At 37.8% G+C, this 24,074-nt stretch overlaps 1 protein-coding gene and 1 non-coding gene across 2 annotated transcripts in view; one reads left to right on the top strand and one right to left on the bottom strand.

Annotated features, from left to right (window-relative positions):
- Nucleotides 1-24,074, bottom strand: part of OCA2 (OCA2 melanosomal transmembrane protein) — a 473,528-nt gene that overhangs the window by 135,095 nt on the left and 314,359 nt on the right. The window lies entirely within an intron of this gene.
- Nucleotides 4,939-5,045, top strand: LOC122223291. Its single transcript, XR_006204176.1, has one exon. It is a non-coding gene; the product is annotated as a U6 spliceosomal RNA (small nuclear RNA).

Below are 24,074 nucleotides of genomic sequence, written 5' to 3' on the forward strand. Positions count from 1 at the left end.
ATCCCTGATCTATAGATAATAGGCACTAAAAACACTTGCTTATCACATCCCCACTCAGCTTTCCATGTTGACTTGTGTAGAAGATAGATAGTTCCCAAAAGCAGTATGAGTATCTGAACCAGCTCTGTGCTGACAAGCTGGGCTCAGATCCTGGAGCCTCCTTCAGATTCTGTGTCTCCACTCTCTCTGTCCCTCCCCTGCTTTCTCTCTCTCTCTCTCTCTCTCTCTCTCTCTCTCTCTCAAAAACAAAAAACAAAAGACATAAGCATAACAAATAGATATTCGTCAATAAATCTTATACATGTGCAGGAAATAAAGCTTTTGGGTGGGACAGTCAGCATGAACAGTACCAGTGACTATACTTTACTTCCCTTCATTTTAAGAAGGCAGCACAACATTCAATATAGGGCATGTGGATTTGAAGGAAATATACACAATTTTGGGGTGGCTATGCTTACATACTTGTCAGATGACCCAAAAGGCTATCTCTGAGTTGGATAGTAGAGAATCAGAACTTTTTTTAATCATATGAAACTAATTTGCACAACTATGTACATTTGAAAACATGGATGGAAATATAATTTAACAGAACTGACTAAGGAAGAGATTGAAAATCTAAGAGACTAATTTCCAAAGAAGCTATGAGAAAATAAACTGTAAAACAGATACCTTCTCCCCCAAAATAGAAGTCTCAGGTCCAAATAATTTCATAGGGAAAATTGTACCAAATCTTTGAAAAACAGATAAGCCCAATGCAATTTAAATTGTCCCAGAGAATAACTAAAGAAAGAAAACTCTCAATATTATGAAATACAAGATTGACTCCAAAATCTGACAGAGTATACAATAAACACTACATGTTGGGGTACCCGGCTGGCTTAGTTGGGAAAGCTTCTGACTCTTGATCTTAGGGTTGTGAGTTCAAGACCCACATTGGGTAGCATACTTAAACAAACAAACAAACAAATTTTTTAAAAAGACTACATGTTAACTCAGTTATTAATGTCCATATAAAATTCCCACATAAAATATTAGCAGACTGAATCCAGGTCACATTAAAAAATATACTATGACCAAATGATAAAGATATCCACTAACATCATTGCTATTTTAACCTTGTACTTGAGCTATAAACCAATGCAATTAGAGGGCAGAAAAAAAGCAAAATATAAAAACTGGAAATAATAGGTGAAACTGTCATTTAATGGTGATATGTGCTCCTAATATTTTATAATTTAATAAAATATTAGCATACAATATTAATCAAAAATCAATAGCTGTAAAATATGAAAACTGCAATCAGAAGATAAAATGGAAAATACAATTCCACTTACAATTGATATTAGATGAGCAAATATACTATGGAATAAACATCATGACTGTGTAAATCAGATGTGGAAAAATTTTAAATATAAATTATAATTGAACAACAAAATGTTTAAAAGAAAAAATTGATATTAAAAAGATGTCAATTATCTGAAAGTTAATTCAAGCATTATTATAATCCTAATCAAATTAATAATTGTTTCTATTTTACTTATATTTATTTATTATTTATTTATTCATTTATTTATTTGTTTGTTTATTTGTTTACTGAGAGAGAAAAGTGCCTGCGAGTGCAAGTAGGGAAGAGGTAGAGGAAGAGGGAGGGAGAATCTTAAGTAGGCTCCATGTTCAGTGTGGAACTTGATTCCAGGCTTGATCTCACAACCAAGAGATCATGACCTGAGCCAGAATCAAGAGTCAGATGCTTAACCGACTGAGCCACCCAGGTGCTTCAAGGTTTTTTGTTAATTAATCTAAAGGAGTGATTCTATAACTCATCTGAAAAGACAAATAAGAATAGCCAGAAAAAAACATTGAAACGGAAAAGTATAAAGGGATATTTGCCCTGCCGTATAGTAAAACATTCTATAAAGTCTCAACAAAGTAAACCTTGTGGTAATGCCCCACTGAACTCATAAAACACAATTGGATGTCCACAATATACCCCAAACCCCACAGGAGTTTTTTACATCATAAAGGTGGTACATTAAATCATTGAGGTGAAGATCAACATTTTGTTAAAGAATTTGGGGAGACCTGGGTACCCACCTTGCAAAAGATGAGTTAGATCCATTTCTCACACCATATACAAGAATACATTCCAAATAGATCAATAACTTAAATATATAAAATGCAATCACAAACGTCTTGAAGGAAACTAAGGGAAAATTGCTTTATAACATTAGAGTAGACAGACCTTTTAAATTATGACTTAAAACAAAAGAGGTGCCTAGGTGGCTCAGTCACTTGAGTGTCTGACTCTTGATTTTGGCTCAGGTCATGATCCCAGGGTTGTGGGATCAAGCCCCACATCAGCCCTCAGCATCACATCAATGCTGAGCATGGAACCTGGTTAAGATTCTCTCTCCCTCTATTCCTCCCCCAACTTTGCTCATGTTCTCTCTCTCTCTCAAAAAAAAATATATATATATAAATATAAATATATATATAAATATATATAAATATAAATATATAAATATAAATATATATATAAATATATAAATTATATATATATATAATAAAACACAAAAAGACTGATGAATTTAACAGAATAAAGAAACATAAATGACTTTGCATGACAAATTTAAAAAGAGGAGGTGGTGATGGCAGGCAAAAGGCAAAAGAAAACTAGGAAAAGTATTTTTAACTCAAATCACAAAAGATTCATCTTCGTAATTTATAAAGAGCCTTTAAAACTCATGAATGAATGAATGAATGAATGAATGAATGAACAAACTCAATTTAAGAAGTCTAATACTGCCACATAAAATGTAGAAAAATATGAAGAGTTCAAAAGAAATAAAGCTGTACCTTAACTTGTAAAAAGGTATTCTACTTCACTAATTTTAATAGAAAAGCATTCTCATAAATTGCTAGTTAGAAAGCAACTATAAACTGTTATGCGGAACAATTTAACAATATTTATTAAATTATAAATGTATTACCCTTTAATCCTGAAATTCCACATCTAGGAATTGATATATGTACAGAGTTACTCATTACAATGCTTTCTCCTTTTTACCTTCTAAAGAGCACAAGTTTGGAAATGACTTAAGCACCCATCAATAAAAATTATTTAAATAAACTATATTCTATCCAGACAATGCATTAACATATAGGTCTTAAAAATGAACATACAAAAAAGATGAGGAAATTCTCTAGGGAGAGGTCTTAGGATATATAGTATGGAGGAAAAAAGCAAGATGCAGAGCAGCACATATAATGTGCTAACTTACATATAAGAAAGTGGGGTGAAATAAGGATATACATTTAAGAGTTTCCTCTGTCTGCAGAAAAGTAGACTGGAAAAAGGACAAGAAAGTAATAAAAGTAGACATGAGGAGGTGGAGAGAAAGTGAAATAAATGGTGATAGGCTAAGAACAAGACTTCTCAATGTACTACTTTTTCTAATTTATTTAACCATTTGAATGTATTACCTATGCAATATAAAAAAAGGAAACAGCAATAAAATTGATTAAAATAACTTACATAAAATTAAGAAATATTCTAAATAACCCCTAAATTAAAAAAAATAAAAATGAATGGTAAATAGTATAGAAAGTGATAAAATGAAAAACATTTAATACACTTCATGGTACACTGAAAAGGTACAAAAGGTGAAATATAAAAATATTTTTATTACTTTTTACCTTTAAAGGGCTGAAAATAAAATATTTAACACTATAAGATAATAAAAGAGCACAATAAATATTGTTTACAAAAGAGGGGTCGATTAAGATAAAAAAATGAAAATAATGTAGTACAAAAACAAATTATGTAAAGAGTAAAAGGCGAAAATCTATTTTCTGAAACCTCAAATACAAATATAAACTTCTGGGATGCCTGGGCGGCTCAGTTAAGTGTCCTACTCTTGGTAAGACTCAGGTCATGATCTCAGGTTCATGGGTTTGATCAGGTCAGGTCATTATCTCATGGTTCATGGGTTTGAGCCCCCTGTCAGGCTCTGCACTGACAGCACAGAGCCTGCTTGGAATTCTCTCTCCATCTCTCTCTGCCCCTATTCCACTCGTGTTCATTCACTCTCTCTCTCTCAAAATAAACTTAAAAAAAAAAATACAAACTTCTAAGAAGTTTCATTAAAGAAAGAATACATATACATACATACATATATACATACATACATATACATATATAGGTATAATATCAGACTATTTTAAAATTATATGGGGTGTGTATTTCCACAGATAAGGAATATATGACCATAAATTTAAAGACAGTAAAGAATTTAAAGTTATTTCCTAGCAAAATGTAAGACATCAGATCCAAATGGATTTACCATTCCATTTGTAAAAAGCTCCTTGCTTCATTTGATGAAACTAGAATAACTGTAAAAACCTAATGTGGTAAAAAAAGAAAAGTTGTGACCATATTTACTTATGAACATAGATATAAAAATTCTGATAAAAATCATTCAAAAGGAAAGGGAATATACCAAATAAGACTTATTCCAGAAATATAAGAATTACCTGATATTAGAAAATCTGAAATACAATTCATTACATAATGAATTAATGGGGGGAAAAATCATATAATTATATCAACAGATGCACAAAAAGTGTATAATGAAATGCAGTGATAATTGACAAAAAAGTACAATATAACTAAAAACTACTTACAAACTAGCAAAAACCAGCAGTATATTTAACAGCAACATGCACAATTACCATTAAAAGCAGGAAAATAAGAATATTTGCAGTAACTACTATTTGGCACACTGTTTTGGAGATTCTGATACATAAAATATTAACAGAATGTTCTTTTAAAAAAGGTATAAATTCTGAGCAAGAAAGGAAAATTCTATTTACAGGTGATATAATTATGTTCCTAAGAAAATACAAGAAAACTTAATTTTTAAAAAACGTGAGAGAATCATACTTGCTTCAGCAGTACATATACTAAAATTGTAATGCTACAGAGAAGATTAGCATGGCAACTGTGCAATGATGACATGCAGATTTGTGAAGTGTTCCATATTTTATATAAATAAATAAATAACATGAGAGAATCAAAAATATCAGCCGAATTCAAGATAAACAAAAAGCCATCAATCAGTTTTTCCAAGGCTGTGAATCAAGAGTAAAGAAAGACATAAATTAAAACAACTGAATTTACAACAGCTAAACAAAAGAATAAAACATCTAGGAAAAAGTCGAAAAGGTCCAAAATCTACATATGAAGAAAGAGCAAAACCTTATTAAAGCAAGATAGAATATCTTATTAAAGCGAGAGGTGAATAAACAGAAATAAATCAAATTTCTAAAAGTAAGGATGTTCTATTAGTATAACGTCATTTTTAGTCAGAATCTCAATTTTAATATAAATAACAGAAGTTACTTTGAAAAGTAAATGATTCAGAATGAACAATTATTTTCAAAGTAGTAAGTTGTCTTACAATATTGTTAAATTATTTTTTGCACTTTTAAATCATTATACTATACTATTTTAAATATCATACTATATGGGCAGCTTTATAATGATTTAAAAGTGTGTATATATATGTATATATATATGTATATATATATATATACATATATATATATACATATATATATATGGCTCTAGGACTGTCTGTCAGATCACCAAACTGGCAATGGATCCAAATAAAGATTGGAACTTATTATATCAAAGGGTAGCATTGTGTCTCCATGGGAAAAGAAAGCTTGTTTATGGTAGAGTGCTCAGGGAAGTGGGCTGGCTCAAAGTGAAGGGTTTGCCCTTTTGGTAAGGTCAGGAAACACCAATTGAGAGCTGTGTTTCTGTAAGATTCTTTGAGGGAATGTTGACAGTAAAAGCATCAGCAGTGTCAGTGCCTGGGGAGTCTGATGCTGAGAGGCAGACAGGGACTTCTCCAGTGTCCTCCTCACCCACCACACACACATGGTGGATGCCTATTGTTTTGACTCTCCAAACAGCATCCACCCCCCTTTTCTGGGAGGCATACCTGTTCCCCCATGGTGAATGTATCACCTGGTGACTGGCCTCGACAAGAGGCCTGGATACACACTAAAACAGCTGGGACTAAGTGTCAAAGCCCCGGTCCAAGAGTGGCACCTAACCTAATTTAGACCATTTAGAGCCCTTCCCTGGGAATTTTTAAAAGGATGCTAGAGGGAGCCTATTTCAGTTCATCTCTGCAGCTGTGGGTGGCCATTCCCTAAGAGCCCCACACTGAATGAGGCAGTGGTGAAAGATGGGGAGAGCAAGGCCTGGCTCCTATTGTCTCTGAAGCTCAAGACACTGCCCATCCAGAGTTGGTAGATTGCTGTTCCATTCTCCTTCTTGCCCAGGCTAATTTGATACAGGCTTCTGTTACCCACAACCAAGAATCCTGACTAAGAGTGCATCCTGCATTCTTTCTTCTCCTTCTCCAATATCATCCAGGGCTAACGTCAAATGTCTGCTCCCCAGGTTATTGCAACTCCTCCCCCTACCCCTCACGCTGCCCAAGTTACATGCCTTCTCTCCATCATTAAGCCCTGCTGATTCCATCTCCAAACTGTAGCTTGTTTTCCTCACCTTCTCTTCCCAAGGTGAATCCCTCGCCTCAGACCTCAGCCTCTAACTGGTCTCTCTGCTGCTACTCTTGACTCCTCCAATCTGCTCACTACACTGCAGTGAAAGTGGTCTTTTCAAAATAAAAATAACATCACATTGTTTTCCTGCTTAAAGCCCTTCTGTGTGTTCCCATCACACCTGAAATAAACCCAGTCTCTCTCCATTGAGTTTATGAGGTGAGGTATGCAGCCTCTTTCAGGACTCCCCCAAAGCCTCCTGCACCAGAGTGATAGTAGTTGCTTTGTTTCCTGAGAGACTATACACAATTTGCCTCCTTGGGACTATTTCCTATCTCAGAAAATTAATATTTTTAGCATAGTAGCATTTGTTCACACTGTGGATAATTCATGTAGTATATGCTTACTTGTGTGTATTGCTCTTCACCTGGCCAGACTCCAAGCTCAGCAGGACCATTATCTGTCTGGTTTACCTATGCACCACTTGAGCTTACTTCTTGATAGTGACAAATATGTGTCGACAGAACAGATGAACATAAATGTTATTTACACAATGAATATTCATTAAACATTCGTTAAATATAAATATATAATTAAAATTCATTAAATTTAGTTGTTCATAAATGTATCATTTTATAAGTAAAGAATATGAATCTTTGTTAATGTAAATATCTAAATTCATAATTAAAAGTTTTAATTTCAGGGGCACCTCGGTGGCTCCGTCGGTTGAGCGTCCAACTTCGGCTCAGGTCATGAACTCGCGGTTCGTGAGTTCAAGCCCCTCATCAGGCTCTGTGCTGACAGCTGGGGGCCTGGAGCCTGCTTCAGATTCCATATCTCCCTCTCTCTGCCCCTCCCCTTCTCATGCTTGTCTCTCTCTCTCTCTCTCTCCTTCCAAAATAAATAAATATTTTTTAAAAAGTTTTCATTTCATTACTTTTCAAAATAGCATATTCCAAGGGGGAAAGTTTAGACCAAGCTCCCTTTTCTTCAAAAATTTAACAATAGCCAAATTATGGAAAGAATCCAAATGTCCATCAACTGATGAATGGATAAAGAAGATGTGATATGTATGTGTATATATATATATAATGGAATACTACCTAGGAATTTAGAAGAATGAAATCTTGCCATTTGAAACATTGATGGAACTACATGGTATTATGCTAAGCTAAATAAATCAGTCAGAGAAAGATAGATATCATATAATTTCACTCATATGTGGAATTTGAGAAACTCAACAGATAAACATAGGGGAAGGAAAGGAAAAATAAGATAAAAACAGAGAGGGAGGCAAACCATAAGAGATTCTTAAATACAGAGAATAAACTGAGGGTTGCTTGAGGGGATGGGTTATATGGGTAATGGGCATTAAGGAGGGCACTTTTTGGGATGAGCACTGGGTGTCATATGTAAGCCAAGACTACACTGTATGTTAACTAACTTGAATATATATTTTTTAAAAGCCAATAAACATGCTGTCTGCCATGAAAGGATACATGAGGAATAGACAGCATTTCTGCCATCCATAAGCACTGAACTGCATTCCATTGTTGTTTCCAGGAAGTTACCAGATGTGCTTTTTGTTTGTGGAGACTGTAGAATATGACTAAAGCTGTCTTGGGACTAATCTGACCTCCACCTCACCATTTTCTACTCTACAAAGGCATTTACTTCTTCATCCTTTTAAGTCTATTAAGTCTCTTATGCCTTTTTTAGTCATTTTAAGTTATCTTAATTTGCTCATTATTTCTGAATTCCATAATGGTTGGAATTAAGAATTCTCTGCCATTCAGTCAATAATACATTGAAAACAATTTGCATAAAAACAATCACTTAGCAATGAGAAAGAATGAAATATGGCCTTTTGTAGCAACGTGGATGGAACTGGAGAGTGTTATGCTAAGTGAAATAAGTCATACAGAGAAAGACAGATACCATATGTTTTCACTCTTATGTGGATCCTGAGAAACTTAACAGATCCATGGGGGAGGGGAAGAAAAAAAAAAGAGGTTAGAGAGGGAGAGAGCCAAAGCATAAAAGACTCTTAAAAACTGAGAACAAACTGAGAGTTGATGGGGGGGAGGGAGGGGAAGGTGGGTGATGTGTATAGAGGAGGGCACCTTTTGGTATGAGCACTGGGTGTTGTATGGAAAACAATTTGACAATAAATTTCATATTTAAAAATTATAAATAAATAAATACGATCACTTAGGCTACAAATGGTCTCACTGAATTTCTTTCCAGTTGTAGGAAATTTGATCAATGCAAAGACATAGGGAAATTTCCCATTAGACAACTCCATATTATCTTTCAATTTTATATTTTAGAGAATAAAATGTTAGCATATAAAGAAAAACTGATAGTGAATGGCTTTCTCAGCACACATTTCATCCCTGCTTTGGTGGATGGTCTCTATACAAAGCTGCATTGTCCTCTGTGAACACCTAGTTGATGTACCATCACACACAGCAGGCACATTCCATGCCCTTTTTCCTAGTGGTGAACAGTTAGAAAGATATTAGGTGTCTGTCCCCAGTTCCTGTCATACAGCTCCTAAATATCTTGGAATTCCATGACGGATAAAGGTGATAAGAGTGTCTTGTTTCTAATGAGGCATCTTATGGTAGGCATCTGGATAGTTTCAGGATGGGAACCAGTCACCAGAAAGACTAAGCCTTGATTAGAAACTTAGAAATTTCAGCCCCACTCTCCAGCCTTCAGGGAGAGGAGAGGGGCTGGATACTGAGTCAATCACCAATGGCCACAATCATGTCCACATAATAAAACTCCTATAAAACCCCCTAAACAACAGGGTTCTGGGAATTACTGGGTTGGTAAACACATCTACATACTAGGAGGATGACATACCCAACTCCACAGGAAGAGAAGCACATGTACTGGGGACTCTTCAAGAATTTTCCCTATGTACCTCTTCATCTGGCTATTCATTTGTACCCTTTAAAATAAACTGGCAATATAATTAAAGTGCTTTCTTGAGTTCTGTGAGCTTTTGTAGCAAATTATTAAACCTGAAAAGGGGGGTTATGGAAACTTCCAACTTTGTAGAAGTGTGGGTAGCCTGGGGACCTGATACTTGCAACTGGCATCTGAAGTGGGGCAGCCTTGTGGATTGAGCCCTTAAACCTGCAAGTATGTGCTAACTCTAGATAGTTAGAAATGAATTGAATTGAATTATAGGATACACAGCTGGTGTCAGGGAGTTGGAGAATTGATTGATATGAAGACAAAAAACATTTCCTGGTGATGGCAGAATTTTGCTGAAACAGCTTCTCTACCTGTCTTCCATAGCAACCAGTGGCTGCTGACAAGGAGTACAGCCACAGGAGAGACAAAGTATTTCACAGTACATTGTGACAAATACCATCTCCTATATGACTTGGCCATGAGTTCCAGAGTGTGACCCATGCAATAAGCCAAAGTGGACAACACATTGTCACAAAATCTAGGAAGTTCAAATGAAGAAATGCCTGGATCTTGAAAACCATCTTCAATAAAAACTTGGGCCTTCTAGATATAATGGAACACAGAAAATAAGGACTAATTTTAATCAAATCACTCACCTGATTAAGACAACTACATCAGTATGAGTTCTTGAAAAAGATCATAAAATGGTGACATTTCTTTGGGTCTCTGTATAACTAAGGACTCTTATAGTTACAAGTGACATAAAGTCCAATACAGAATGGTTAAGCAGAAGGCGAGTTATGAGATGATGTGAGCTACAAGTCTGGGGGTAGATAAAATGACCTGGCACCTTGTATTTTCCAAATTAGGATGCACCAATATGTTCTAGCCCTCATGCTCTTCTTACCATGTGACATGGCTACTCTCCTATTTGGAGGTTCCTTCCTCTGAATTTGGGAGAGCCTGTGACATAGAGTTACAGACTGATGCCTAGGATGCTTCAGTCAATTCAACCTCTAAGTCTTTGAATCTCCACAGCCCAGCCATAAGACAAGTAAGTAAGCAAGCCACACATGATTCTAGTCTCCACCCTTTGAGTAGCCCTTCATGATTCTGAGTGTAACAGAAACAAACTGGTTCTTTCAAGTCCTGCAAAGATAGTACAATTAAAGAGCAAAATAATTATTGCTGCTGCTTGAAGCCACTACATTTTGGTGTAACTTGTTATGCAGCCACAATAACAGGGATAGAGATAACAAGGATATCAAGATCCTTTCCTGGACTCTGGTTCCTCTAGGTTTAGAGCCCAGATTCAGGCTTCTTAGTAATGTCATACAACATCTTCAGGCTTTCTATATTACCCTTGTCTAGTGGAAGAAACTTTACGTCTCCAACAACTCAACAGTTTTTGGTGCTGGTCAAAAACTGTGCCATCTTTCCTTTGAGTTATGTGCCATCCTTCAATTGTGCCTTAATTGCCTTGGGTCCCTCCCCCCATTCTGGGACATACCCTCCTGGAAAGTGCATTAGTGAGGAAAGGGGGATTACTCCAAATCAAAACAGGGTAATTGTTTCCATAAAAATGGAAAACAAAATCAATAAATACTTAGTAGAACATTCTTTGCATTACCTCTCATGGCATCCTCTGGCTGGGTATCTTGGGCTATTATGGCTCTCTTGGCCTTTTTGGAACTCTTTTACCTTCAAAAGTCTCAAATAGCTCTCCAGTGCTCTAAGCCTGCCCAACTCCTTCCCCCTTATAGTAGAGATACTCAGGATCACTGCTTAGAAAGTTCAAGAATATGCTAATCTACACAACTGGTTTAACTCTAAGGCTGAAGATTTTATGTCTCAGTGCAAACCAACAAAAGGGGTTCCTTATGTTTGAATAAGGGCAGGAGAATGAGGGGTGGGTGGGTTTGAGTATTCCTTCAGACACAAAACAGGCCTATCTGTTCAGGGAAGTCTGAGAACCGCTTCTGCTCTAACTAGGAAACAGTTACATGAAAATAACCCTTTCTTTCTTAACAAACTTAATGTATGGATGAGACTAACTTGTAATTTATATTCAGAAAATATTGATCTGATGTTCATGATTTTTAATTCTCACAAGGAAAGAAATGATTTGACTTCTGGTTCAGTGAGTTTATAGCAGCACAATTAATATAGAGATGAACCTAAAAAAATATATTATGTTAGATGGGTTTTGACATTTGAGAAAATATAAGTGTCCACCAGTATATCCCTCAAAAAAGATCTAGAATGAACACTTCATAAAATCTAGTGGCCAAAGAACTTTATCTTAATTTAATGTTAATCAATGTTTGTGATCTTTCTGAGTCATACTGAACAAAGCCAAGACATTTTCAAATGTTGCTTTTAGAATACTAGTTTCTAAATAGTTTATTTTCTGGATATTTTTCTCTTTAATTTAATTTACCAACTTGTTGGGGCGCCTGGGTGGCTCAGTTGGCTAAGCGGACGACTTCGGCTCAGGTCATGATCTTGCGGTCCATGAGTTCGAGTCCCGCGTCGGGCTCTGTGCTGACAGCTCAGAGCCTGGAGCCTGTTTCAGATTCTGTGTCTCCCTCTTTCTGACCCTCCCCCGTTATGCTCTGTCTCTCTCTGTCTCAAAAATAAATAAACGTTAAAAAAATTTTAATTTACCAACTTGTTCATTTTTTTAAAGCCTCACAAGAGTTAGCTGTGTTCCAATAAATCTCAAAAGGAAACAAAAGAGCAAATGATAAAAACTATGTGGAGGTTAATTTACACAATAAAATTCATCTTGTTGTGTCTCTAAATTTAAAGAAATAGTAAAAATCTGCATCATTAATTGATGAAACAACTTTTATTTGACCCATGTGTCAAATAGCCCTATGTGACCCATGTGTCAAATGAAGGAATGACCTATAAAAGTATGTTTTATGAAGGGTACCCCATGGAGGTGTGTCCCATGGAGGAGAATATCATGAAAACTATTTTCCTGTTCAGTGAGAGAATTCAACATGAGAATAATCTTCATTTAAAAAATAATCCAATCCAAAGAGAACAAGATAAAATTCTATTGTATCCCTACAGTCATCACAAAAGATCACAAGGGATAAATAAGTAATACCACTATTACTTCAGAAGGAGGGCAGGGACTTCTGGTGGCCAAGGTGATGACAGCCACCAAAATCCAAAGCTCTCCACACAGCTCACAATAAACTCTACAGATCAGTAAGAAGTACAAATAAAACCACATAGATACCACACCTTCAACATAACTAACTAGAAGACAGAGAGCACCATAAACTTTACATTTACTTGTCAGCAAAGAAATAAACACCAATTCCCAGCAGAACTGTCTCTCAAGCCCCTGCCCCAGTCTTTACAAATTGCTAAAGGAATCAGAAAACTTCATGAAAAAGAAAAAAGGGTATTAAGTTTATAAGGATGAGTGAATAACAACAGCTATAAAAAGTAAGTCCAACCTAAGTGTTAAAATGCTGAAAAATAATCCTGCTCAATCAGAGCAGAGACAACGGAGAAAGGATGCAAACATGCACAGAATAACAGGCAGCAGCCTTGGCACATATCCTTTCTGGGAGAGAAGAAAGCAGAAAGGAAGGCAAGAATGCTCATTGGAGTTTGGGATGAGAAGGGAAAGGCAGCAAGAGGAGGAAATAATCTTACAAGACAAAAAGAACCAAAAATTGATAGACATTCCCTCACCTACAAAAAATAAATAAAATAAAATCATCTTTAAAAAACTGCAGTCCATGGCACTGACCACAGAGGGTGCTCTAGACTAGGAATCTTCAAATTCCTTTGACCCCAAAGGCCAAACCCATCCATGAAAGCAGGTGGATAAAAGCAGATTTCACCTACGCAAGGCTTTCATAAGAAAACAACAGAACATGAGAATCTAAATACTGAAACTGATAAAGATTTTTCTAAAAGGCTAAATATGAACTAGAAAATAAAACTGCATTAGATTCTATACGGAACCATATATCTTGAATAAGCACATGGAAATATGAAGAAAAAAAAAACAGCAACAAAAAGAACACCTTAAACCACAAACCCAAATGCTAAAAACATAAATAGACAAAAACATGAAGAAATAAAATGATAAATCAAAAGACCAAATCATATAAGAAATAAAGATTAAATTATAAGGAATATAATTTAAAATATATAGTCATATATTATTATTATATTATAATTATAAGGAATATAATTTAAAATATATAGAAAAATATAGTCAAATGAAAAATTAATAAGAGACATTGAAGAAAGAGGAAAGTAAACAAGGGTGTAAAAATAAGTTAAGTTAATAACATCAGTCCAAGGGAAAGTGATTGAAATAGAAGACAAGCCAAGAAGATCCAAAATGAACAGACTCATGAAACAATGTATATTAACAGTTAAAAATGATCCAAGAAACCTTTCTGAAGCTAAAAACAAATGAAAAGGAAAGGAAAAAAACTTGAGTCTACAAGTCTACAAGACTTGCACTAGACAAGACTACAAGGCAAGTCTACTAGAAGGGCACATTAAATACCTGAGAAGGTCGTCGATAGGAAGATGGCAGCGTAGAAGGATGCTGGGCTCACCGCGCGTCCTGCTGACCACTTAGATTCCACCTACATCTGCCTAAATAACCCAGAAAAATGCCAGAGGATTAGCAGAATGGAGTCTCCGGAGCCAAGCGCAGACAAGAGGCCCATGAAAGAGGGTAGGAAGGACAGCGAGGCAGTGCACGCTCCACGGACTGGCGGAAGGGAGCCGGGGTGGAGAGGCAGCCTGCCGGCCAAGCAGAGCCCCCAAATCTGGCTGGCAAAAGTGGAGGGGCGGGAAGGAGTGTGTTCCGACAGCAAGCACGACTTAGCATCTGGGAGGTCATAAGTTAACAGCTCTGCTCCGGAAGCAGAAAGGCTGGAGGACAAAGGGAGGGAGAGCTGCTGAGCCCCCCGAGGACAGAGCTCAGTTGGTGGGGAACAAAGGCGCTCACCAGCGCCATCTCCCCCGCCCATCCCCCAGCCAAAATCCCAAAGGGAACCAGTTCCTGCCAGGGAACTTGCTCTCTCCGTGCAAACACCCAATCTGTGCTTCTGCGGAGCCAAACCTCCAGCACCGGATCTGACTCCCTCCTGGTGCCACAGGGCCCCTCCTGAAGTAGATCACCTAAGGAGAAGCTAGCTAAGCCTGCCCCTCCTGATCCCGTGCACCTTGCCTACCCACCCCAGCTAATATGCCAGATCCCCAGCACCACAAGCCAGGCAGTGTGCAAATAGCCCAGAGAGGCCACGCCACCCCACAGTGAATCCCGCCCCTAGGAGAGGGGAATAGAAGGCACACACCAGTCTTACTGTGGCGCCAGCGGTTGGCTGGGGGCAGACATCAGGACTGACTGCGGCCCCGCCCACCAACTCCAGTTATACACCACAGCACAGGGGAAGTGCCCTGCAGGTCCTCACCACTCCAGGGACTATCCAAAATGACCAAACGGAAGAATTCCCCTCAGAAGAATCTCCAGGAAAGAACAACAGCTAATGAACTGATCAAAAAGGATTTAAATAATATAACAGAAAGTGAATTTACAATAATAGTCATAAAATTAATCGCTGGGCTTGAAAACAGTATAGAGGACAGCAGAGAATCTCTTCCTACAGAGATCAAGGGACTAAGGAACAGTCACAAGGAGCTGAAAAACGCTTTAAACGAAATGCAAAACAAAATGGAAACCACGACGGCTCGGCTTGAAGAGGCAGAGGAGAGAATAGGTGACCTAGAAGATACAGTTATGGAAAAAGAGGAAGCTGAGAAAAAGAGAGATAAAAAAATCCGGGAGTATGAGGGGAAAGTTAGAGAACTAAGTGATACACTAAAAAGAAATAATATACGCATAATTGGTATCCCAGAGGAGGAAGAGAGAGGGAAAGGTGCTGAAGGGGTACTTGAAGAAATTATAGCTGAGAACTTCCCTGAACTGGGGAAGGAAAAAGGCATTGAAATCCAAGAGTCACAGAGAACTCCCTTCAGACGTAACTTGAATCGATCTTCTGCACGACATATCATAGTGAAACTGGCAAAATACAAGGATAAAGAGAAAATTCTGAAAGCAGCAAGGGATAAACGTGCCCTCACATATAAAGGGAGACCTATAAGACTCGTGACTGATCTCTCTTTTGAAAGTTGCCTGGCCAGAAAGGACTGGCACGATATCTTCAGTGTGCTAAACAGAAAAAATATGCAGCCGAGAATCCTTTATCCAGCAAGTCTGTCATTTAGAATAGAAGAAGAGATAAAGGTCTTCCCAAACAAACAAAAACTGAAGGAATTTGTCACCACGAAACCAGCCCTACAAGAGATCCTAAGGGGGATCCTGTGAGACAAAGTACCAGAGACACCACTACAAGCATAAAACATACAGACATCACAATGACTCTAAATCTGTATCTTTCTATAATAACACTGAATGTAAATGGATTAAATGCGCCAACCAAAAGACATAGGGTATCAGAATGGATAAAAAAACAAGACCCATCTATTTGCCGTCTACAAGAGACTCATTTTAGACCTGAGGACACCTTCAGATTGAGAGTGAGGGAAGGAGAACTATTTATAATGCTCCTGGAAGCCAAGAGAAAGCTGGAGTAGCCATACTTATACCAGACAAACTAGACTTTAAATTAAAGGCTGTAACAAGAGATGAAGAAGGGCATTATATAATAATTACAGGGCCTATCCATCAGGAAGAGCTAACAATTATAAATGTCTATGCGCCAAATACCGGAGCCCCCAAATATATAAAACAATTACTCATAAACATAAGCAACGTTATTGATAAGAATGTGGTCATTGCAGGGGACTTTAACACTCCACTTACAGAAATGGATAGATCATCTAGACACATGGTCAATAAAGAAACAAGGGTCCTGAATGCTACATTGGATCAGATGGACTTGACAGATATATTTAGAACTCTGCATCCCAAAGCAACAGAATATACTTTCTTCTCGAGTGCACATGGAACATTCTCCAAGATAGATCATATACTGGGTCACAAAACAGCCCTTCAGAAGTTTACAAGAATTGAAATTATACCATGCATACTTTCAGACCACAATGCTATGAAGCTTGAAATCAACCACAGGAAAAAATCTGGCAAACCTCCAAAAGCATTGAGGTTAAAGAACACCCTACTAAAGAATGAGTGGGTCAACCAGGCAATTAGAGAAGAAATTAAAAAATATATGGAAACAAACAAAAATGAAAATACAACAATCCAAACGCTTTGGGATGCAGCGAAGGCAGTCCTGAGAGGAAAATACATTGCAATCCAGGCCTATCTCAAGAAACAAGAAAAATCCCAAATACAAAATCTAACAGCACACCTAAAGGAAATAGAAGCAGAACAGCAAAGGCAGCCTAAACCCAGCAGAAGAAGAGAAATTACAAAGATCAGAGCAGAAATAAACAATATAGAATCTAAAAAAACGGTAGAGCAGATCAACGAAACCAAGAGTTGGTTGTTTGAAAAAAAAACAAAATTGACAAACCTCTAGCCAGGCTTCTCAAAAAGAAAAGGGAGATGACCCAAATAGATAATATCATGAATGAAAATGGAATTATTACAACCAATCCCTCAGAGATACAAACAATTATCAGGGAATATTATGAAAAATTATATGCCAACAAACTGGACAACCTGGAAGAAATGGACAAATACCTAAACACCCACACTCTTCCAAAACTCAATCAGGAGGAAATAGAAAGCTTGAACAGACCCATAACCAGCGAAGAAATTGAATCGGTTATCAAAAATCTCCCAACAAATAAGAGTCCAGGACCAGATGGCTTCCCAGGGGAGTTCTACCAGACGTTTAAAGCAGAGATAATACCTATCCTTCTCAAACTATTCCAAGAAATAGAAAGGGAAGGAAAACTTCCAGACTCATTCTATGAAGCCAGTATTACTTTGGTTCCTAAACCAAACAGAGACCCAGTAAAAAAAGAGAACTACAGGCCAATATCCCTGATGAATATGGATGCAAAAATTCTCAATAAGATAATAGCAAGTCGAATTCAACAGCATATAAAAAGAATTATTCACCATGATCAAGTGGGATTCATTCCTGGGATGCAGGGCTGGTTCAACATTCGCAAATCAATCAACGTGATACACCACAATAACAAAAGAAAAAATAAGAACCATATGATCCTGTCAATCGATGCAGAAAAGGCCTTTGACAAAATCCAGCACCCTTTCTTAATAAAAACCCTTGAGAATGTCGGGATAGAAGGAGCATACTTAAAGATCATAAAAGCCATTTATGAAAAGCCCACAGCTAACATCATCCTCAACGGGAAAAAACTGAGAGCTTTTTTCCCTGAGATCAGGAACATGACAGGGATGCCCACTCTCACCACTGTTGTTTAACATAGTGTTGGAAGTTCTAGCATCAGCAATCAGACAACAAAAGGAAATCAAAGGCATCAAAATTGGCAAAGATGAAGTCAAGCTTTCACTTTTTGCAGATGACATGATATTATACATGGAAAATCCGATAGACTCCACCAAAAGTCTGCTAGAACTGATACATGAATTCAGCAAAGTTGCAGGGTACAAAATCAATGTACAGAAATCAGTTGCATTCTTATACACTAACAATGAGGCAACAGAAAGACAAATAAAGAAACTGATCCCATTCACAATTGCACCAAGAAGCATAAAATACCTAGGAATAAATCTAACCAAAGATGTAAAAGATCTGTATGCTGAAAACTATAGAAAGCTTATGAAGGTAATTGAAGAAGATTTAAAGAAATGGAAAGACATTCCCTGCTCATGGATTGGAAGAATAAATATTGTCAAAATGTCAATACTACCCAAAGCTATCTACACATTCAATGCAATCCCAATCAAAATTGCACCAGCATTCTTCTCGAAACTAGAACAAGCAATCCTAAAATTCATATGGAACCACAAAAGGCCCCGAATAGCCAAAGTAATTTTGAAGAAGAAGACCAAAGCAGGAGGCATCACAATCCCAGACTGTTGCCTCTAATACAAAGCTGTAATCATCAAGACAGCATGGTATTGGCACAAAAACAGACACATAGACCAATGGAATGGAATAGAAACCCCAGAACTAGACCCACAAACGTATGGCCAACTAATCTTTGACAAAGCAGGAAAGAACATCCAATGGAAAAAAAAGACAGTCTCTTTAACAAATGGTGCTGAGGAACTGAACAGCAACATGCAGAAGGTTGAAACTAGACCACTTTCTCACACCATTCACAAAAATAAACTCAAAATGGATAAAGGACCTGAATGTGAGACAGGAAACCATCAAAACCCTAGAGGAGAAAGCAGGAAAAGACCTCTCTGACCTCAGCCGTAGCAATCTCTTACTCGACACATCCCCAAAGGCAAGAGAATTAAAAGCAAAAATGAATTACTGGGACCTTATGAAGATAAAAAGCTTCTGCGCAGCAAAGGAAACAACCAACAAAACTAAAGGCAACCAACGGAATGGGAAAAGATATTTGCAAATGACATATCGGACAAAGGGCTAGTATCCAAAATCTATAAAGAGCTCACCAAACTCCACACCCGAAAAACAAATAACCCAGTGAAGAAATGGGCAGAAAACATGAATAGACACTTCTCTAAAGAAGACATCCGGATGGCCAACAGGCACATGAAAAGATGTTCCACGTGGCTCCTTATCAGGGAAATACAAATCAAAACCACACTCAGATATCACCTCATGCCAGTCAGAGTGGCCAAAATGAACAAACCAGGAGACTATAGATGCTGGAGAGGATGTGAAGAAACGGGAACCCTCTTGCACTGTTGGTTGGAATGCAAATTGGTGCAGCCGCTCTGGAAAGCAGTGTGGAGGTTTCTCAGAAAATTAAAAATAGACCTACCCTATGACCCAGCAGTAGCACTGCTAGGAATTTATCCAAGGGATACAGGAGTACTGATGCCTCGGGGCACTTGTACCCCAATGTTTATAGCAGCACTCTCAACAATAGCCAAATTATGGAAAGAGCCTAAATGTCCATCAACTGATGAATGGATAAAGAAATTGTGGTTTATATACACAATGGAATACTACGTGGCAATGAGAAAGAATGAAATATGGCCTTTTGTAGCAACGTGGTTGGAACTGGAGAGTGTGATGCTAAGTGAAATAAGCCATACAGAGAAAGACAGATACCATATGGTTTCACTCTTACGTGGATCCTGAGAAACTTAACAGAAACCCATGGGGGAGGGGGAGGAAAAAAAAAGAGGTTAGAGTGGGAGAGAGCCAAAGCATAAGAGACTGTTAAAAACTGAGAATAAACTGAGGGTTGATGGGGGGTGGGAGGGAGGGGAGGGTGGGGGATGGGTATTGAGGAGGGCACCTTTTGGGATGAGCACTGGGTGTTGTATGGAAACCAACTTGACAATAAATTTCATATATTGGAAAAAAAATAAAATAAAATAAATACCTGAGAAAAATTGACACAACAATCAACTCCAGGGCATATCTCTGTAAAAATATTAAACTTCAAAGATAAATTAAAGGTACTCAGGCCTCAGCTCCTCACATGCTGCACTTGCAGCCCAGATTCCATACATTGGTGAGTCCTGGCAACAAGTGCCATCCGCTAGCTGAGGCAGCAACCTGAGGGGGAGCTGCAAGCACTGAGATCCCAGACTTATCTTTCATCCTGTTTTCCCAGAAGAGAAGTGGAAATTCCAGTAAAAAGTGACATGACCAACTTACTGAGCTGGTCAGTACAGAAGCAAAGCTGGCTGGAGGAGTTCCTGACTGCCCACCTAGTGCTTTTCCTTCCAGCCACATTTCCTTTTCTCCACTGGAGTAAAAATAAAAATGCTTAAACTGAAAAATTGTACTATATCTCATCAAATCAAAGACTGTAAAACACTTATTTCATCTGTCATTAAGAATGAAAAAATTAGGAGAGGCTGAAAAGAAGATGGAGTAGGAAGATGCTAACCTCACCTCCTCCCATGGATATAACTAGATATCACTCACACCGGTCAGAATACCGCCCAAAGACTGGCAGAACAAACCCTACAACAAAACATAGAGAAAAGGCCACACTGAACAGGATTGGAAGGGCAGAGATGTGGTGGGAAGCCAAATGGACTGCAGGCCTTTCACCAGAGGGAGGACGCCCTGGGTGCGGACAAGGGAGACACAGACTATCACACTGGGAAACCTGCATGGGGAAGGTGAATCCCCATAACATTTGGCTTTGAAAAAAAGAGGGACTGAGTTTCATGAGTTCTTACAACCAGTGGGACTCAAAATCTGGAATTTTAAAAACCAGCATGCTGGGCTCTGGAAGAGTCTAGATGGCATTAAGAAATTAAGTCCCTGCCATTAAACAGATAGTACAACAAAGAGCCCACAGAGATACAGCACTGAAGCAGCAGTTTTAAAAACACCTGGGGCATATGGGAGGGAGAGTTATTTACTCATTTCAGAACTTATCCTGGAGAATCAGAGACCATTAGGAGAAACTCCTCCAGGAGAAAAAGTGCCATTTCCCTACCCCTTCAGCATAAACATAGGCCACCTGTGGGAACCAGTGCAGCACAAACATTCACTAACTAACTTGCTTATACCCCCTCCCCATGTTTTAGCAAATCTGCCCCCTCCAGCCTCAATCCTGGCACTATGGGTCCCCTCCCCAAGGGGATCAGGCAAACCTTGCTAAAACTGCATGCTCTGCCCCTGCACATGTGACCTACCCCCTCCAAACTGGTAGGCTTTGGTCCCAGTGGCAGCAGTGGTAGCAGTTCTCCTCTCACAGAGGACCAGCAGGTAAACCTTGCTAACACTGCTCACAACACATGTGTGGATCTTCCCCCCCTCTAATAAACTCTTGCATGGAGCCCATCCAAAGAAGTGCCACAAACCTAGCACTGTGCAAGCAGCCCCAACAGTGGCCAGAACCACTCCAAAGTAATGTCTGCCCCAGGGAAAGGGAAAGATAAACACACATAAGTCAGACTGCAGCCCCAGCAGTGTGGTGGGGGCAGACAGCTGGTCTTAATCCAGGCTCTGCCCACCAACAAAAACTTCTTGGGACAACATAAGAAAGGCACCAAGCAGTTTGGTGCTACTACATCTCTGGTGAACACGTGGGCTGACTCAACTTCAGCCCAAGGTGACCCCAGACTGGCGCATTAACACCACAGGAACCAAACACTGCCCACAACAGGCAAAAAGAGTAACTGCAGACAACATGACTGAAGGAAAAAGCAGCTCAGTCACAACAGAAGGATGCACACAACACACATAGGGGATATCCCTGAAGCACCACGTTCCAGGAAACAGGGGACATTGCACTGCAGGGCACTACAGGACCTCTTCTTCATAAGGACAGCACTTTCAAGAGCAGGAGACATAGCTGACTTTCCTAACACAGAGAAAAAGACTCAAAGAGACAAAATGAGGAGACAAAGGAATATGTCTTAAATGAAATAACACAACAAAATCACTGCAAAAGACCTAAGAGAAATGGAAATAAGTAATATGCGTGATAGAGAAATTAAAATATTGATCATAAAGATATACACACAGGACTTGGAAAGCATGGAAGACACCATTGAGACCTTAACAAAGAGATAAAAAAGGAACCAGACATGAAGAACATAATGAATGAAATTAAAAATATACTAGATGTAACAAATAGCAGACTAAATGAAGCAGAATAACAAATCAGTGACCTGAAGGAAAGAGAATGGAAAGCAATCAAGCTGAGCAGGTGAAAGGGAAAAAAGTTGTGCAAAATGAGAATAGACTTAAAGAACTCAGCTACACCATCAGGAATAATAATATTTTTATTGCAGGGATCCCAGAGGATAAGAAAAAGAAAAGAGAGAAGACAATTTATTGGAAGAAATATTCACCAAAAACTTCCTGAATCTGGGGAAGGAAACAGAAATGCAGATCCAGGAGGCACAGAGAGCCCTCAACAAAATCAACCCAAGGAAGTCCACACCAACACATATAGTAGGTAAAATAGCAAAAAGTAGTGATAAACAGACAATTTTAAAAGCAGCAGGCGCAAAGAGAACAGATCACTACAAGGGAAACCCCATAAGGCAGTCAGCAGATTTCTCAGCAGAAAGTTTGCAGGCCAGAAGGAAGTGGCATGATATATTCAAATACTGAAAGGAAAAAAATCTGCCATAAATAATATTCTGTCCAGCAAGGCTATCATTCCTAGTAGATGGAAGATAAAGAGTTGCCCAGGCAAACAAAAGTTAAAGGAGTTCATGACCACTAAACCGGCCCTACAAGAAATTTTAAAAAGGACTATTTGAGTTGAAAGTAAAGACCATAAGTAAGAGTAACAAAAGTAGAAAGCATCAAAGCAGGAAAATAAGTATATCTGTATCAAGCAGTGAAAGGACTCACAAAATGTGACACCATATACCGAAAATGTGCCAGGGTGATGAATAAAGAATGGCTTCAAACTTAAGCAACCATCAACTTAATATGGACTGCTATATGCAGAAGATATTATATACAAACCTAATAGTAACCACAAATCAAAAACCAGTAATAGATATGCCAAACATAAATAGAGGGGAATCCAAGTATATCACTAAAGAAAGCCAACTTATTGTGAGAGAAGAGGATAAGGAAAGAAAGGAACAGAGAAGAACTACAAAAACAGCAATAAAACAAGTAACAAAATTGCAGTAAGTACATACCTATCAATAATTACCTTGAATGTAAATGGACTAAATGCTCCAATCAAAGACATGGGGTGATGGAAAAAATAAAAAAAGCAAGACCCATCTATATGCCTACAAGAGACTCATTTCAGACCTAAAGATACCTGCAGATTGAAAGTAAGGGGATGGAGAAACATTTATCATGAAAATGGAAAACAAAGGAAAGTCAGAGTACCAATATTTATATTAGGCAAAATTAGACTTTAAAACAAAGACTGTAACAAGAGATAAAGAAGGACACTACATAATAATAAAGAGTACAATCTAACAAGAAGATACAACAATTCTAAATATTTAGCCACCCAAAATGAAAGTACCCAAATACATAGTCAATAACAAATATAAAGGAAATAATTGATAGTTATACAGTAAAAGTAAGGAACTTTAACACCTCACTTACATCAATGGATAAATCATCCACACAGAAAGTCAACAAGGAAATGGTAACTTTGAAAGACACATTGAGCCAGATGGATTTAACAGATATGTTCAGAACATTCCATCCTAAAACAGAAGAATACACATTCTTTTCAAGTGCACATTGAACATTATCCAGAATAGATAACATATATTAGGCCACAAAACAAGTCTCAACAAATTCAAAATGATCAAAGTCGTACCATGCATCTTCTCTGATCACAATGCTTTGAGACTACAAATAAACCACAAGAAAATATATGAAAAGAGCACATATACATTGAGGTTAAATAACATGCTACTAAACAATGAATGGGTCAAAGAAGAAGCAAAGAGTAAATTTAAAAAATACATTAAGACAAATAAAAATGAAAATACA

Source organism: Panthera leo, chromosome B3 (genome assembly GCF_018350215.1).
Source record: "Panthera leo isolate Ple1 chromosome B3, P.leo_Ple1_pat1.1, whole genome shotgun sequence".
In the NCBI taxonomy this organism is placed as follows: domain Eukaryota; kingdom Metazoa; phylum Chordata; class Mammalia; order Carnivora; family Felidae; genus Panthera; species Panthera leo.